General features: G+C 38.5%; 1 protein-coding gene across 1 annotated transcript in view; it reads left to right on the top strand.

Annotated features, from left to right (window-relative positions):
* The first annotated feature begins 9464 nt into the window (after positions 1-9464).
* Positions 9465-16365, top strand: part of pitx2 (paired-like homeodomain 2) — a 65324-nt gene continuing 58423 nt past the window's right edge. The window contains exon 1 of the mRNA XM_042493233.2: positions 9465-9598. The gene's annotated coding sequence lies outside the window, so the exon portion shown is untranslated. The remainder of the gene's footprint in view (positions 9599-16365) is intronic.

The raw sequence follows: 16365 nt of genomic DNA, 5'->3' as shown, positions 1-16365 counted from the left end.
TGTTAAAGCCCTCGTGTCTGTCAGCTGTTAATTTCTGCAAACAACATCAATTAACTACAGTCGGAGAAGACAAGAGTAAACTGGGCGAGCAGGAGCAACATGTAAGTTAGGTTAATTTACTGTCTATTACTCAGTGATGTCTATCTTAAGTGCTGTTGTTAAATTCATAGCTCCCCTTTAAACAGACCTGCATGTTAACCTGCAACAAAGGATAAAAGTGCATTTTTATCTCTTTTTCGTATTATCCTGCTAAACAGTATCCGGGCACAAAAGCAACCAACTTGCAGGGTAAATGCGACGACTCATTCAGGCTCCATACAGAGTAATTCTGCTCGAGCCCCTTTAGTCTCTGCTGGCTAAATCCTCTGTTAGAGATAGAGGCTGGGTTTGATCCCCTGCAGGATCTCAGTTTATCTCTCTTGCAAATCTGCTGCCAGATGACAGGGTTAGCTTTGTGGACTGTGGCTGCCCACGCTCTCTTAAAGATCGACACGATGCCTGGTGCCACAGTGTTTCTGCTGTTTTACTATTCAAAAGGCACAGACTTAGACGGGGCTCAAAAGCCATCTACGTCTTAAAGATGCAATTTGTGTACATCTATTTTTTGTATGTGCTCATATATTCATATTTTTACCTACCAATAACATAACCTAACTGTTCATCATTGAATATCTCAGATTTCTAAAATATACGATAAAGAAGTTTGATTTATTGTAGCAAGTTAACCCTTTGAAACCTGAGCAAAATGGTTTAATTTCTTTCAAAAACATGGGAAGGAGGTAAAGAGCAACTTTAAAAGATATGACCAAAAAAAATTAAAGCAACTTAAACCCCCCAAGAAAATTACCTGATAAAAGTGCAAAAGTGCTTAAAAATTATAACAATTTTATAAATAATATCTTTATTTAAAATGTGTTATTATGGTAAATATAAATACCGTTACGATAAAAATAATTTTTCCTATTTCTTTCACTTTTCCCGATAATTTTTTTCTGAGATTTTCATTTATATATATTTCTTAATCTACTCATTTCTTACAATCTGTGAAACATTTAAGAAGAAAGAAGAAGAAGAAATCGACCAATTTTCTCAGGGTTCAAAGGTTTAAATACTTATGAAAGGTGTTAGAAAGCAGTACAAGAAAAGTGATATTGATCCAGGTTTCAAAGGGTTAAGATTGCAAAGTTTTTCATTTTATTTGAAACAAATTGTGGTTATTTTGTGCCCATTTTGAAATGTATTATTTGGGAATGAAAGTCATTAATCCTGTCTCAAGTGTCTCAGCAAACATAAATTCATATTTAATGTGCCTGTTGTACACAAAAAAAAAACTGAGTGTCATAAAAAGTTGTTATATAAAGAATTCTCATATAAAAAATAAAAAGAAACTGAATTATAAACATATATTTTATTGTGTTAATCAATACAGCTATGGGCTGTACACTTTCCTGTGTGCTACACATGCCCAGTCACCACTGTGCACAGGAACACACGTGTCTTGTGTCATCATTTCATCAGTGCTGTGCAACCAGCTGCTGTTGCTGCTTGCTCATTAAACATTTGTAGAGTCAATACAAATTCCACCAAGGCTCCCTTCCTCAGGGCAAACACTGGAAAATACAGTATGTAAACGGTGCTGCATTCATCATTCATCTATGCAGAAAATAGAGCTATCTTCCCACCCTACTGTATCAATAACCGAGGGGATGGAGGGGGGTCCAGAGGCAAACCTCCGCAATTCATTACGAGCCAGCATCGCCTCCGGCAGATGAGGAGGTTTGCTGCTGTTGACAGCTCGTCTCTCTGCAGAGAATCGCTGATTATTGTTAAATGTCAGTGTGAAATATCAAATCAGCGTGTGAGAGTGCTTCTGCTGGAGCATTCTGATGCACAACTTTTACACATTAACTTTCTTGAAAACTTTAATTATCTAGGAAAACGTTGGTGAGCGTGCTTAGTCTTCTGTTGTCTTACATCCTATCGCATCAGGGGACTTCCCTGTAAAGTTTCAGTCTTACTGTTGCAGACTCATACTTTGATGACACGCGATGGTTGATTTTAGCTGGTAAGAGAGGAAATGTGCAGAGACTTGACGCTTTTTATGTACCAGCTCTCTGTGCTGACTATTCGAGGTCATGTATCTTCCTTAAAATTCCCCCTTGTTATATTCACATGAGGTGTCATACCGACAGGGTGACTGGGATGTTGTAGTCACATGCTATGCTGCCACACCAGGACACCCAACCAGTGTTAAAGGTTTTGTCATCCAAACATAACTGGTAAATATGATCATGCTACACACAGTTTAGTATTTTCGGGTTTATTATATTGAGAGATTTCAAATATTTATTTTTGTCATTTAGAACAGCCAATATTTTCTGTCTCTGAGTGAAATATCTATGAATTCCTTTAATTTCATTATTAAAAAGAAATACTATGCATGAACGCTCCATCAACCAGAAAATTCATTCCTTACTGGAAGATTTTTTGTGATTTTATCCTTACTAGGTCTGAGTGTGTGCATGCATTTTAATGGCTGGGAAAGGAAGGGGGTTTAAAAGCTATCAGATAAAATGTATATAAATGTTTACTAGAATGTTTACTCACCTTAATAAATATGTAAAACTTGAACAATAAATGTTCACTCTTCATTTTTCACTATAGTTTCTATAATAAAGCAGGAGGTCTTATGACAGCAAAAAATGAATTTAAAAAATCCAGAGACATGCTGTTTAGCTGCTGTGATGTTTGTAAGATCTATGTATGTTTCAAAGTGGACAATTTTTCCTAATTAAAATGTTTAATTTGGAGCAAATAAAACCTCAGATATTGGGAGAGAAAGGGGATCACAGCAATCTGCCCAATAATTAAGAACGGAAGTATTATGACGGTTATTCACGGTTTGCAAGAGAGATATGGAATATAAAATGAGGATTGTTTAGATATTTGAAGTTGAGGCATTAATTTCCAAATGAGTTACACATTTAAAAGAACTGAACTGAACTAGAACTGAACATTAAACTTACAATGGAAGAATGCCTTAATATGTGCAAAACACAACACACCACTACAAATTCACAGCTTTGGGGCAGTTTGGGCTGAAAAATCTCACCCGCTACTTCATTGCACCTAAAATAAAGAGTAAACAAACTGGTATACAACAATCATGTTGGCAGATTTGGGGGAGTAGAACCAAACACACATTTTCTGGGAATGTCATAAGTTACACCAATGCTGGGAAAATGTAACAATTAAAGAAAGACAAAAACCTTTTTCCTGATCACAAGCAAAAAGTCAGTAACAATGAATTTGTACAAAACTGAAGCCCCTTGAATGATTGTTGAAAATTATAAAAGAGATTTGCCATGAAAAAAATTACCTATCAGAGTGTAAGGAAATGTTTTGTTAAGAAATGTAAGAAATTGGTGAATTATGACACAGTGGGAAAGCTCATGGACTAATTAATGTATAAAGTTCAAGATGCTGGATACAGCTTTCTTTTAAGAAGTGGAATATATAACCACAACTGTTCTGATTTTCACCTTTTTTGCTTGTTTATGTTTGGTTTTCTCTTTATCTTTCTCATTGTGCAAATGAAAGACATTAGTTAGTATACATGATAGTCGCTGAATCCACAAACGAGGAGTAAAAGAACATTTAAGTTTAACAAGTGTATATTTTTGCTATGATGATTCATTTTTATACTTGAGCTGTCTTGCATACAGTTTTTCTTTAGCTATTCTGCAAGAGAAGCAACACACATCCACACACTACGCTCCATTTAGAGAAAATTATTTTTTTATGACGGATGCTTTGTGCAAACCGTCCTCTCGGACCATATGCTATGAGCTTCTACCAACCTCAGCCTCGAGTGAGAGAAAGCTGCAGAGACTGTATTGACTGCTGTGGTGAGTAATCTGGCTACTGGCATGCCGCCCCCGCACTGCGAAAGTGAGAATAGCCTGCTGGGAGCAAAAGCACTCTGGGGCCTGCTTATCAAACGTCTTCCTGTGATCCCTGCTAGCGAGGCCCTCATGGTTCATTGTGGGAGCAAGACATTGCAGGAGACACTGTAACTTCGTGCCACCGCAATGTGAAATCTTGTAAAGCTGTGCCTAACAGTAAAACTTGGGAAATGTAAGAAAAATTATTGCTTTTTAAAGTCCATGGGAAATATGTATATAAAGTGTTTTTTCTACTCTCTCTAAAGTACTGTAAGATTTTGTGAACAAGACTGGAGTCAGTCATATATGGGGAAAACAACTTTAGTGTCGATTTTAGGCAAACTTTTATTTAAAAAAAATAAATAAATTTACACCATGAATTAATGCCTAAAAAAAACAGAAAGGTATGCAAAAAAAGATCAGAGTGCAGGAAATGAAGTGTTTAATGCTCAAGATTTTCTGGCAGTGGACCCCAAAACCCATTTCATATATGTGTCCCCCACCCCTACTCACCCACCCGCAATTTTCAGACAAAGCCCACACCATTGACGATCCATTATCAGGTTACTGGAGTTCAGACAAAAAAACGTTGTTGTTGCCGGATTATCAACACAGTCGCATGTCATATAAGTTACCATACTAACTGAAATTGCGTGCTTCAGCCAGCTTAAGTTCACATGGGTAAAGTGTGCAAAAACACCAAAAGTTAGTTTACTTTCCCCCCCTCATGGTGGACCTCGAATTTCCTATGCCGCAGACACTTTGAAATCCCGTTTGTTTTTGGGCTTCAAAAGACAACAAACTCACTTTTTCATGGTGTAAATTCTTGCAGGCCTGAATTACAACAACAGATGCAAACAGTTTGTGTATATTTGCTCAGATGTTTTCTATTTATTGCTTTTATTACCTATACAAGGTATCATGGGCAAAAAGCAAAATTTTATTGTCTTGGACTTAACCTCTCTCATCAGTTGAAACAAGATTTAAGAGATAAGGCAAAAATGTAACCTTAACATGAACTTTGCATGAACGTATGACCCTGAGTGGAATGATCTTCTGCTGTAAGACTAAATAAGTCCAATGTGTGCCAAATGATTCAGAAAGGACCAACATTTATTGAGCTTATCTGTCCAGAATCGGAGTTTGCTTTTGATCTTATCACAAATTTCATTAGTGAAACTTAATCAAATTTACAACAGAGGAAACGTGCGGTGTCGTAAACACAAAAAAATTCACGACACAACATCTCGTTGAAATTGTTTTCCGACCATTTTAGTTGCCATGGAGGTGAAGTTTACAAGAAATTTGGAGCGAGGTGCCAGACAGTCAACACTCGACTCCACTAAACAAAAGTAAACACAAAGTCCAAAGATAGCTGATGGCTGTCAATCAAACCCATCCCCAGCTGCCTCCGCCTGTCACCCGTCACTCTTTCCCATGGTTCCTCTGGGCTGGAGTATCCCCGCTCGTGTTTTTAGACAAACAGATCAGATTCCTCCTCAAACAGGCCGCTGCCGTCCCTTTTGATAACAATGTAATAATTCAAAACAAATGATTCAGCTCTTTGATGAGAGCACTTTTATGGGTCACGAAGACTCACCCTCACACTGACATCTGTTTGATTTTATCTTCTTGAACTTTATCCTCAGCTGGAAAATTTACTGGCTCTGACCAGAGCAGTGTGTTAAAGTCAGACTAATAGAGAGGCAAAGACAACGGAGACACTGGGCAGGACAGGAACGTCTTAACCCTTAAAGCCCGTAACATATAGTGCACTGTCGTGTGATAAGATTTTGCAAAAAAAACAACTCAATTCCACTTTCAGTGGAAAGAGTTCTGTGCTGTGAGTTAAGTTTTATTTTGATCAATATTTTTCTTTAAATCTTAAAAAGATATATATAACTATGGAAAAACATAGTCGATTGTGAAGTGTTATTCCCAGGTCGTGAAATCCCGATGCTTTGGATTGGTAGTCAAACTGAACCACCAACCTAAAGCGTATTTGACGACCTGGAAAGTGGGCTTAACAATCTACTGTCTTTTTCCAGAGTGATGCTCAGCACTTTAATGGCAATCAAACTGCTGAAACACTTACACATTTCCTTAATGTTTTGCCAAGTTTTAACAAGAGAACTTTCAAAGCCCATCCACTACAAATTGTGTTTTGCTTGGATGTTTGTGCAGAGTTTGATAGAAGAAAAGTAGAAGTTTTCACATTAATTTGCTGAAAGGGTAATTCTTTGTCCTCATTTTCAAGCAGAAATTTAGTTTCTTTAAATAAGCGTGATTTTGTGACATTACAAGAAGTCAGTCGTTATCCATCATTCAACAAACAAATTGTGATGTGGAAACTTGAGTCAATTAAGTTGGAACTACAAAGTTAGGTTTAGTTGGGCTTACCTACTGTTTAATTTACATTTATACAAGTAAGTTAAGTCAGCATAATGAAATGTCCTTGTTGGCATTAATCAACACAGTTCAGTAAGATGAAAAAGACTGAATTCTGCTGTGTTAATGATGTTCAGTTTAGTCAGCTGAGCACTGGCCAATTAATTCAATCCAGGTCGACCAGGTGATGTTGGAATTGCTTAACAAAAGTCATTTTAGTTGCGTGTAAGTCAGTTATTGTCATCTATATAATAAAATTATTAAGTCAAATCCAACACAACTTGGTGGAAATTGTTAATATATCTGGATTAAGTAAATACAACGTTTTATGGTTTTTTTTTTTGGGGGGGGGGCGCATACATTGATAGTGCACTTTTTGTTAAGTACCACACATATTGTGTCCAGAAGTTAAACTTTTTAAACAAATTATGTTTGCACATCTGTACTGTCCGGATTTTCCTATAAGGTAGAAAGAATATATGTTATTCCAGGAACTTATAACAATGTAATATCAATATTGTTATGGGAAAAAAATGATCACACATATTATTACTCACCAAAGAGCGTTTTTATATCTAAAACATATCTGGGAGAGATCGTTAATCAGTCTTATCAAATGTATGTGAAAGTTGGTTTCATATTTAGGTCACTTGATGACAAATCTGCTAAGGAAGCCCATGAGTGGCAGATACAGCTTCAGAAAAAGTTAGTAAGACGACGTGGCCTTATGATTTTTTTTCTTTTTTTGTCATATTAAGTTGTTTCATGCCTAAATTTCACCTTCAGTCAATTATTTCCTGTTGTGTCAGATCTTTTTTTTAAGTGTTAGCAGATCTACTTGTGCTGATCAGACTGCACTTCACTGCAACATGTGTGAATAAAAAAAAACACACACCATGAAACCAAAACCTGGCCCTCTTAATTCTTAATATCAGCGCTGCCTTCTCATGCTTCTCCATATTTCTTCTTTTGACGAGGGCCGGGGGGGGTGGGGGAGGTGGGTTGGCGGGGCTGCCTCAGCTCTAGACCCTGGCCGTGGTTGGAGCTGTATGCTAAAGCCATGGTCAGGCCCCAGAGATTTCCAGCCTCTTAGATGCCTATAACTCATCCCTAGCCCTGCTTCTGAAGGGAGATTTTCCCCCCCTCAATCCCAGGCCTGAAATATCCTTTCAAAGGCCGCAGACTGGAGACAGATATGTAGGTGTTTTAGATAAGGTAGGAATTGCATTAAAGGATTTTTCCGTTTTAAAGCTGTTGCCATCTTTTTTTGCCCTTTCCCATAGACTTGAGAAGAGTAGTTGAGAAAGGATGGGAAGAGGGGTAAGGGATGTACTTTGGGACGGACTAGTCCGTGCATTTGTGGTCAGTTCACAGCTCATAAAAGACTAGCGCTAACCTCAGTAAAAATTGAATAATGTAGAGTGGCTAGAGGCAGCACAGAACCTTCTCAAGAATACTAAAGTTATTGACCCGAGTTTGGAGGAAAATCCTCCCAGCTCATTGATCTCTTCACCAGCATAATTACAGGGCAGCGAGATGAATCTTCATGCGGAAGAAAATAGAAAATACGGAGTGATGAATTTTCAGAGTGTTAAGGATTCTTGCCAAATGCAACCGTTAAATTAAAAGCTCTTTCCCCGAAACCTCAGCACGGGATAATTTTGTTTTGCAGCGTAGAGTGTGGCCAAAAAGAGACTCTGTAAAAGTCAACAAAGTCTCACCCGAGCGGCGTGTGAAAGTGAAAAGTCGGTTTAAACAGCAGGTCTGCTAAGGCCCTCGTATGCATGTAGGTATGTGCACGGCATTCCCAACTTCTCCTCTGTTTTATAAGAGCTTACGCGTCGCCTTGGCATTTACTTTAAAACTTTATAATTATGTGGCCTCCTTTTTCGCCCCAGCCGACTGTGTTTACATTTGCCAGCTTAACATGCACACGGTCCAGTCCACACACAGTCCACATGTCGTTCTGCGGCAGTGTTTGTTGGACCGGGCTACACAGAGATTAGTCGCCTCGTTCCCTCTGGTGCCTCGGCATAATGCTCCTCACCCAAAGGGCCTGGCTGCTCACTTTCCAATAGGACCTCGAAGCTGGAAATTGTCCCTTATTTTGAAATTAGCATATATTTTCCCTTTGCAAAGCATTTTTTAAAAATTCTCTTATAATGCTGTTATCAGTCACTGCCATCATTTATTTTAATTAACTGTAAAAACCTGATGATGTTTTACAGTCAAATTTTAAGATTTTTTTTAACTTTTAATTGAGAGAAAACAACTGTATGAACAATTACAGTAAAAAAAAGTGAAATAGGACAGGCAAAGCTGGCTCTTTTTATCAATACAACATTAAAGTAAGTTACCTGTTAAGATAAATTCATGAAAAGAAAGCATCCCTGAGTATTTAAAGTTTGTTTGTTTGTTTTTTTTTACTTTTTATAAACAGGAAAAAAAAACCTGTATGAAGAATTACAGTAAAAAAGTGTGAGAAAGGACAGCTCAAACTGCTTTATTTTGGTATCACAAGATTAAATTAAGTTACCTGGTAAATGTACCTCATGACAAGATAAAGTGATCCAGAGTATTTTAGGAGAACCTTTTACTTTTAATGAACAGGAAAAAAACTGAATAAAAAATTACAGTAAAAAGGTGTGAAAAGGGACAGGTAAAATTGCCTTCTTTTGGTACCACAAAATTAAATTAAACTATTGTAATTACCTAACTTGGAAACAACAGTGGAAAATAGGGGTGGTAATTTTTGTTTGGCAGATTAAAATAAAACAGGGATTAAAGTTTTCACCTGCTAAGTTTACCTTAAGACAAAGTGTCCCTGAGTATTTTCAGACATATTTTTACTTGTATGTACTGTAAATATACCAGTGGTTATGATACAAAAACATCCAGTCATAAATCAAAGTATGCCGCTGAACGGAGCCTAGATATTTGCTGAAATAATATATCACATATCTCATATTGAGAAAATTACAGACAAGCACACGCAGTCTAGGGAAGGGCGCTAGACAAGACAGGGACTAGGACCCACATGGTCAAAACCCACACATGAGTGGATTCGAAACGGCATGGGAGAGAAAAATAAGAGAGACGGGGTGTAGGGAAACTTGCTGAAATGCTTGTGGCGATGGCACAAATCGAGGACTAAAATTCGCAGACAGCAAAGATGAAGATGTTTTGATTATGAGGCAAAAAGTGTCGCTACATCTTCCTTCACTTAGAGTCTGTAAACCAGGACGGCTGTTTTAAAGATCTCCAAGGTAAGACTCATTTCTATTCTTTGCCACTCAGCTGTTTTTTTCTTTCTACTCCAGCCCAGCTCATTGGCTCATTTGTTGTTTGGTGGTGTACATTTTACTTATTGAGCAGTGGAGTTTTGTACAGCCTAGGCAGAGATTAAGACAAATTCTGATAAGGACTGGAAGTTGACTCTCAGCATTAAGGAGGATTAATGTTTAGCTCTGTGTGGCAGGGGCCTTCTCAGTGGCTGTGTTTACGCAGTGTTGCAGACCCCGCATTAATCCGAAATTAGTATAAAAGATCAGCTGTGGCCACTGAGGCGAACCTTCACAGGGCTTAGGCCAGTAATCAAGTCTCACTTTGGGACAATGAGCGCCTGGAAGGTCAATGAGAGGCCTGGGGTTGAAGGGACGAGGAGATTGAGGCGGGGGGGTGGGAAGAGTGGTGGTGAGGGACTTTTGAGTGACCACATGGTTTAATTTAGGTGAGATCCACACACACACACACACACACACACACACACACATGGTTTGCCCCCACAGTATGTGCCGTCTCCTGTTGGGCGTTCATGATTTGTTTTTGCTGCAGAGGCAGAGGACATATATAATTTAACACTTAAAAGACATTTCTTCCTTTTTCTTGCAGCCCGTCTGAAATCGTATACATGTATTTGATGTCATACGAGTTTACATTTCGGCGCACTAAGTATTAGCTCTGTCACATAATTATAATGTGTGCTGAGGGATTATAACAATAAATAGTATAAGACTATCTGTAGCGTAAAACAACATCTCCTGTTCCAATGCAAACCAACACTGAGCAGAGCTGGTAGGAGAGTCACGGGAGATGTCTCGGCTCCAGGATTGTCTCTTATGCAAGACAGTTGAACTGTGTCAAATTGAAAACAAGCAGTATAAAAATCTGAAGTAAATTTTCCACTGCCAAACTGGCTGGTGCGATACAAGAGGCAGCACCACTGAATTCAGTTAGGAAAATAAAATAAAGGAAATATAGCTCAGCATAAACCGCAGCCCTCGGATGGTGCAAAACTGTTGATATCTGCATTATTTTGTACTTTTAAACCGCTCAAACTGTGAGCGGCCGCATTCAAACCTGCTTCCAAAAGGAGACAATTTTATTGGCATTTTAAATAAGCCTCACCATAGAGTACATGCAGCATTATAATGTGGCTACATTCATGTCTCTGCTGTTGCAAAAAGGGTCCGAGGAACTTGCCCTTGGAAATACTTTCCGAACGACATCCATAAAGTTCTTAAATTATTCATTTATAGGGATTTTATAGCGCCTGGGCAAATTACAGTGCCCTTGAAAAAGAAACAGAAAATCATCTCCTCAATCAACTATTCTTGGCACGTGCTACACTTCATCCTGCACTAACTTTTCCACAGTAGTCCCCACCATGTCTGTCTTTTGTGCACACATGTTAACAACAGACAAACTACAAATGAAAGGGTAAGGGCACAAAAAAACAACAGCAACACAGCCAAGCGGTAATTTGGGGCATTTGCACCACATTGTGGTGGAAGCAGCTCTCTTCAAGTGCCAGCAGGGTACCAGCGAACCCCCCACCCCCAGCCACCCACTGCTCCTGCTAAGATTAGACAAATTAAACACTATTATTCACGTCACTCCCGCAGCTGGCCTTTAAAGTGGTTCTACGTTAACTATCATAATGGTTTGCTTTGAAAGCCACAGTCTTCTCCTTAATTTACAATATGAAAAAGCACTTTTGGCCGAGTCTCGGAGGGTTTTTTTCTTCTCTTCTGCCTCATGTTGCAGAGGAAAAATGGGTTTTCTTTACACTGCAAATTCTAGTAGTATGCATGAATTTATATTGTAAAACATTTTATACTCATATCCACAACTTAGTCTAAAAAAGAATATTGATAGGACTTTAACTGAATTTAAAACGTGAATGTTTTCCATTTTTTTATCATCAAACATTTATTTCCAAAAGTCCTGTATATTATGTTTGGTTAAAAGTCAGCCTGGAGTCTTGTATGCAGCTTCAATTACTCATCCCTATACACTATTTGAAAATTTACAAGCAGACATTCCTGACTTTGTGTCCTTTCAGTGTCGACTATAGTGGTTCTGCCAGACTCTCACATCTGTCCATACGTTTTTAATGTAGCCTCCTGTTGGGAAAAAGCCCTTTTATTTTCCCTGTTGTATCCCCATAACCTGATAATGGATGTGGTATTGGCCAGGGGCCCGTGGACTGAGGACGGCCGGTGATGGATAACCTAGTTTCAGACCCATCATCACCATACAGCATGTGCCTTGTATCTGTAGTGAAATGCCCCCCACCCACACTGAGCGCGCTCCAGATGCCGATTGAGGGAAGTGACAAAATAAGTGACGTCCTGTTAGCTGCCTCATGATTCCAACTTCTATCACTGACACAAACTCATAACAGAAAACTCAGTTATCAAACCACATTAGTATAGGATGGACAACATAATGGAAACAACACATAAACACCAACTTTATAATGCAGAAGCAGGTAAAAGGGCCAAAACTTTTGCCTGCTGGTAATGTATGAGCTTTGAAATAGGTAAGCAGGTTACCACATTATTATGGATATTTATGCAAACAGCAAAAGACTACTGAAACAGGAGCAAAAATGTCAAGAAGTTAAAAAAAAGCAGAATAATTAACTGTGGTAGTCATGACAAGACAGACACATTCAGACTTCAGAAAGGATCAGTGGTCAAATGTCACAGCTCAACAACAGAGACAGTGGACTTGGCTGCAAAATGTCACTAAACTACAGCTACAAAAAGTTTGATTTAAAATTAAATCAAAGTTAAAAGTTAACTTAAATTAAAAATAAACACATTTAAAAATAGTCAGCAAAAATTGTATTGTGAGTTATAGTAGGCTTTGAAACCCATTAATATGCAATATCTATACTTCTACCATTCAGTAATCAGCCATCCAGCCTGTCTTCTTTATTATATTTCAACTTTATAACTGCTTACTTATTACATTGCTGTGCTTTTTTTTTACCGCTTTCTTATTATTATATTGCTTTGTGTTTTTGCGGTTTATGTATTATGTCTGTGTAGACATGTACACTTACTTTTATATTGCCTTGTGTGTTTTTTACTGGTGTCTCCTGTTTGCACTGTTGTTGTTGTAATGTTGGAAATTTCCCCTCTGTGGCACAAGTAAAGGATTTTCTAATACTTAAATGGGCACTCCACTGTTTGTACACATTAAAGGTGGAGCATGCTCAATTTCAAGATTCATACATGTTATTCCTATGGTCTAAAACAGTCCAAAAAATCTTTAAATGTGAAGAACTCTGTTAAAAATCCAAAACTACAGTGGTAAAACTCAAATTTGTGATGTCAACAGGTATAAGTCTGGTGCCGCTTCATTGACAATGAATAGTGAAAGATATTGCACTGAGAGCACCCGTGGGGATGTTCTTAGTATATGGGCACATTTTCAGAAATGAAAATTGAAGAAATCCATTACAATTGAATAAAGCTCACTTAAGTATGAAAGTTGAAAAAAATTCTGTTGGTCCTCAAATTCAGGCTCCCACTTGGGGGGCTTTGTATGAAATTTCTTGTTAACTCTCTTGTTAAATCTCACATACTATTTAGAAGACTAAAATAGTATGTGAGATTTTTTACTGTGTCCGAAACTTTAGTATGAAACCAATAGTACATGGATTGCATGCTTTTTCTGGTGAAAAATTACATTGTGTAAACTCTTGACACTATTTCGGCACAAATATCCCACAATGCAAGGCGGCAGTGACAGTAAAGTTTATATCAGACAGTGACCACCAAGGCAGCTCTGTAATGTCAAGCAACTCTAGTGAATGACTTTGGCCATGCAACACACAAATATTGATTGAACTTTCCTTGGCTATAGAAATAACATACTCGAATTCTTAATTTCAGTTGTGTTCCCCTTTAATGTCAGTTCACTTGCCATTGGGAGTCCTACTCTGCCTGTTATATCAGTCCTTTACGTCATCTAATGCAGCTCTGGAGGGAGTTTTCCAAAGTCTCAGAGGATAACCCAGAAGATGTCATGAGGGTTATCTTGGCTTGGCTTCAGACTTGAGGTCACCACACCACAAACTTGAGGTGTGGGGTTAGAATAAGTGGCCATTTAGGAGGCAGGGATGGTCTAATGAAAGACACTATTAAGTTGTGTAATGGGACATGTAGAATCCCCTTACTGTCGGGACTAAAGAGTCTTCTGCTGCTTAACCATTTCACCCAGTTTTATGAAAGTGCAATCAATAATTACTTGAGTTGCCCTGTAGGGTATATTGTACCAAACTGAGCAAGGATTTTTTTAAAAAAAAAGCACTGACCTGATCTATGAGCAACATAAAATGCTGTGATGAGTCGGTCATTACTCATCCCATTTCTCCAAATAAATTGGTGTACAAACAGGCAGTCAGAGGGCGGGTGACCATTCACCCTCAAATTTGTAAGGAATCAAAACAAAATGTAACATGGAACAATGTAGCCCCAAATCAAAAATACACAGCCTAGGTTTCTTCTTATCTGTGTAGCTATTTATCAAACTAGATTGTTTTGGTGCTAGTTTTCGAGTGTTGGAGATACCAGCAGTAGATTGCATTGACTTCACTCTCTTTTGTATGGTTGGACAACAGCAATGTCTCTTTTTAAAAAATCATGACCTGGTTACTCAAGTAAATGTTTTACAGTTTTAATGTAGGAACAATTTTCTTTGTACTGAATTTCACCCGCCAACTCCGGCAACATCTTGGGCTGAGATATAACGTACTAGCTCCATCGTGCTAGGTGAGCTAGCAGAAGTTGCAGCTTCTTTCAGTGCAATGGTGCGTTCGGCAGGTGTAGTTCGGTAAAAAGAAAATAGTTCCTTCATGAAACTTCTCAAAACAAGGTCTATGGATTTTCAGATGTGTTTTTTTTTTTTTTTTGCGCTTTGAGCACCACAAGCCAAGTGCTATTTAGTTCCATAACACTGGAGAGAAGGTGGACATCTCTACAGCCGATATCTCCGACACTCAGCGAGTCACACCAAAACAATCTACACTGATAAACAGCACTACAGGTAAGAGGAAAAATATGTCGTTTTGATTTTGGTGTGAACTGTGCCTTTAAAGTGTCTTGACATACAGAATAGAGTAAAAAATGCACAATATGTCAAAGTTTGATGAGCCAGTTATGGAGTAAAAGTACAGACATTACCACCAAACAAAGTCAGCAGTGATTTCATGGTAATAAAGTCAGTCCAAATTCCTTTCCCTTCCAAGACATCAAAGTTAGTTGCATATCTTAAACTTTCATGCAGGAGCATGAATGACATTTATATTCAGGTCATACCTCTGAAGAGGTCTTATAGAAGAAGGTCTAATATCCCACTGCACATCGAGCAGGACTTGAATGACATCACAGCCCTAATCGTAGTAGTAGTCAGATATTGTTATGTGTCTATTATTTCGGGCCACATCTGGAAAGGTTTTCTCACAAATGTTGGTCATAAACGAAATACTACTAATAACAAATACAACTAAATATAGTGTACACTGGTGTTCTTTCTGAAATATGAGTTGCATCAGTGAGACCACAGAACACAGTTTTTTGTTACATGATCACGCTGTTATGACTTGAGTCTGCGTGTTCTCCCTGAAACCGACTCTTTGGAAAACGTATCCACAGTTGGAGCCAGTTTCTGGTGTCATAACCAACACCATCGCTGCGGGAGCCAGGGGAGCACAGAAACGCAGCCTTCTCCCACTCGTCTGCTGCCCACATTATTACCTACGATGACTCTTGCATATCAACTTCAACGCCAGCAGAACTGGGGAGCTGCACTTCACCAGCAGGTTGAGATTGGTTGAGATTGCACGTCTATAAAAATAGTGACAGAATCGCTCATGCCTCGGTGAAACACGATCACTTTGTCTACAAGCTGCACACTTAAGCTGCAGCTCACTAAAACACCCTTTAGTTTGAGTTTCAGATTTACTGGTGGATTATTACTCTAATGCAAGCAGAGAACTAATGATTTTTGCACTTGCAGATCTTGTATTCACTCTAGAATGAGAAAATTTTACCTTTTTTATGCAGTTTTTACTACTACTATAATAAGCAGTTAAGAACATAAAAAATAATTCTATTAAATTGTTTAGATGGGCATTTCTGGGGACATACTTTTCACACTAAACAGTATTTTTTTTCCCATAAACATGGATGAATTGTGGTTTGCGTTAATCATTTCTAAATTATGAATCAGTCCTTTTTTGTTGGTGGGAGCCGCAGCGCTGCAGGAGGTAATTAGTCCAAGCAGGGTTAAAGCTGTGACACACAATTTGAAAACAGCTGTACGACTCACCATACAGCATGTTTGTCCCCGAGTGTCTCGAGGAGCTGCGGGCGGCTGGTTCTCATCCTCGCTGTGATGATTTATGCCTGACACATCTTAGTACAGTAAAAAGAGAAGGGGAGGGAAAAAAAAGAGATGCTCTTCACATTCACATGTTTTGCATTTCTGCCTGCATGGGCGAGGATGACATTTCATTTCTTACCCCAAGTCATCTCAAAAGGGCTAATTCAATTTGCACTCAAAGCTGTTTCTAATCCTCTCCCCCTTCTCAATTTTTCACTCCGTCGTCTGAATACCAGAACATTTGCCGTTTGATTGCCTTTTAATGGTAAATGTGGGGCATTTTGACACAGTTGTTGGTAAAGAGGGAGAAGAAAAGTTTGCCAAATGTGTCCCAATACCCCTGTAGTGGGGTGAT

Source organism: Plectropomus leopardus, chromosome 8 (assembly GCF_026936395.1).
Source record: "Plectropomus leopardus strain MGB_pleo_1.0 chromosome 8, ASM2693639v1, whole genome shotgun sequence".
In the NCBI taxonomy this organism is placed as follows: domain Eukaryota; kingdom Metazoa; phylum Chordata; class Actinopteri; order Perciformes; family Serranidae; genus Plectropomus; species Plectropomus leopardus.
The sequence above is the reverse complement of the archived record's forward strand: the minus strand, read 5'-3'. Positions and strand labels throughout refer to the sequence as shown.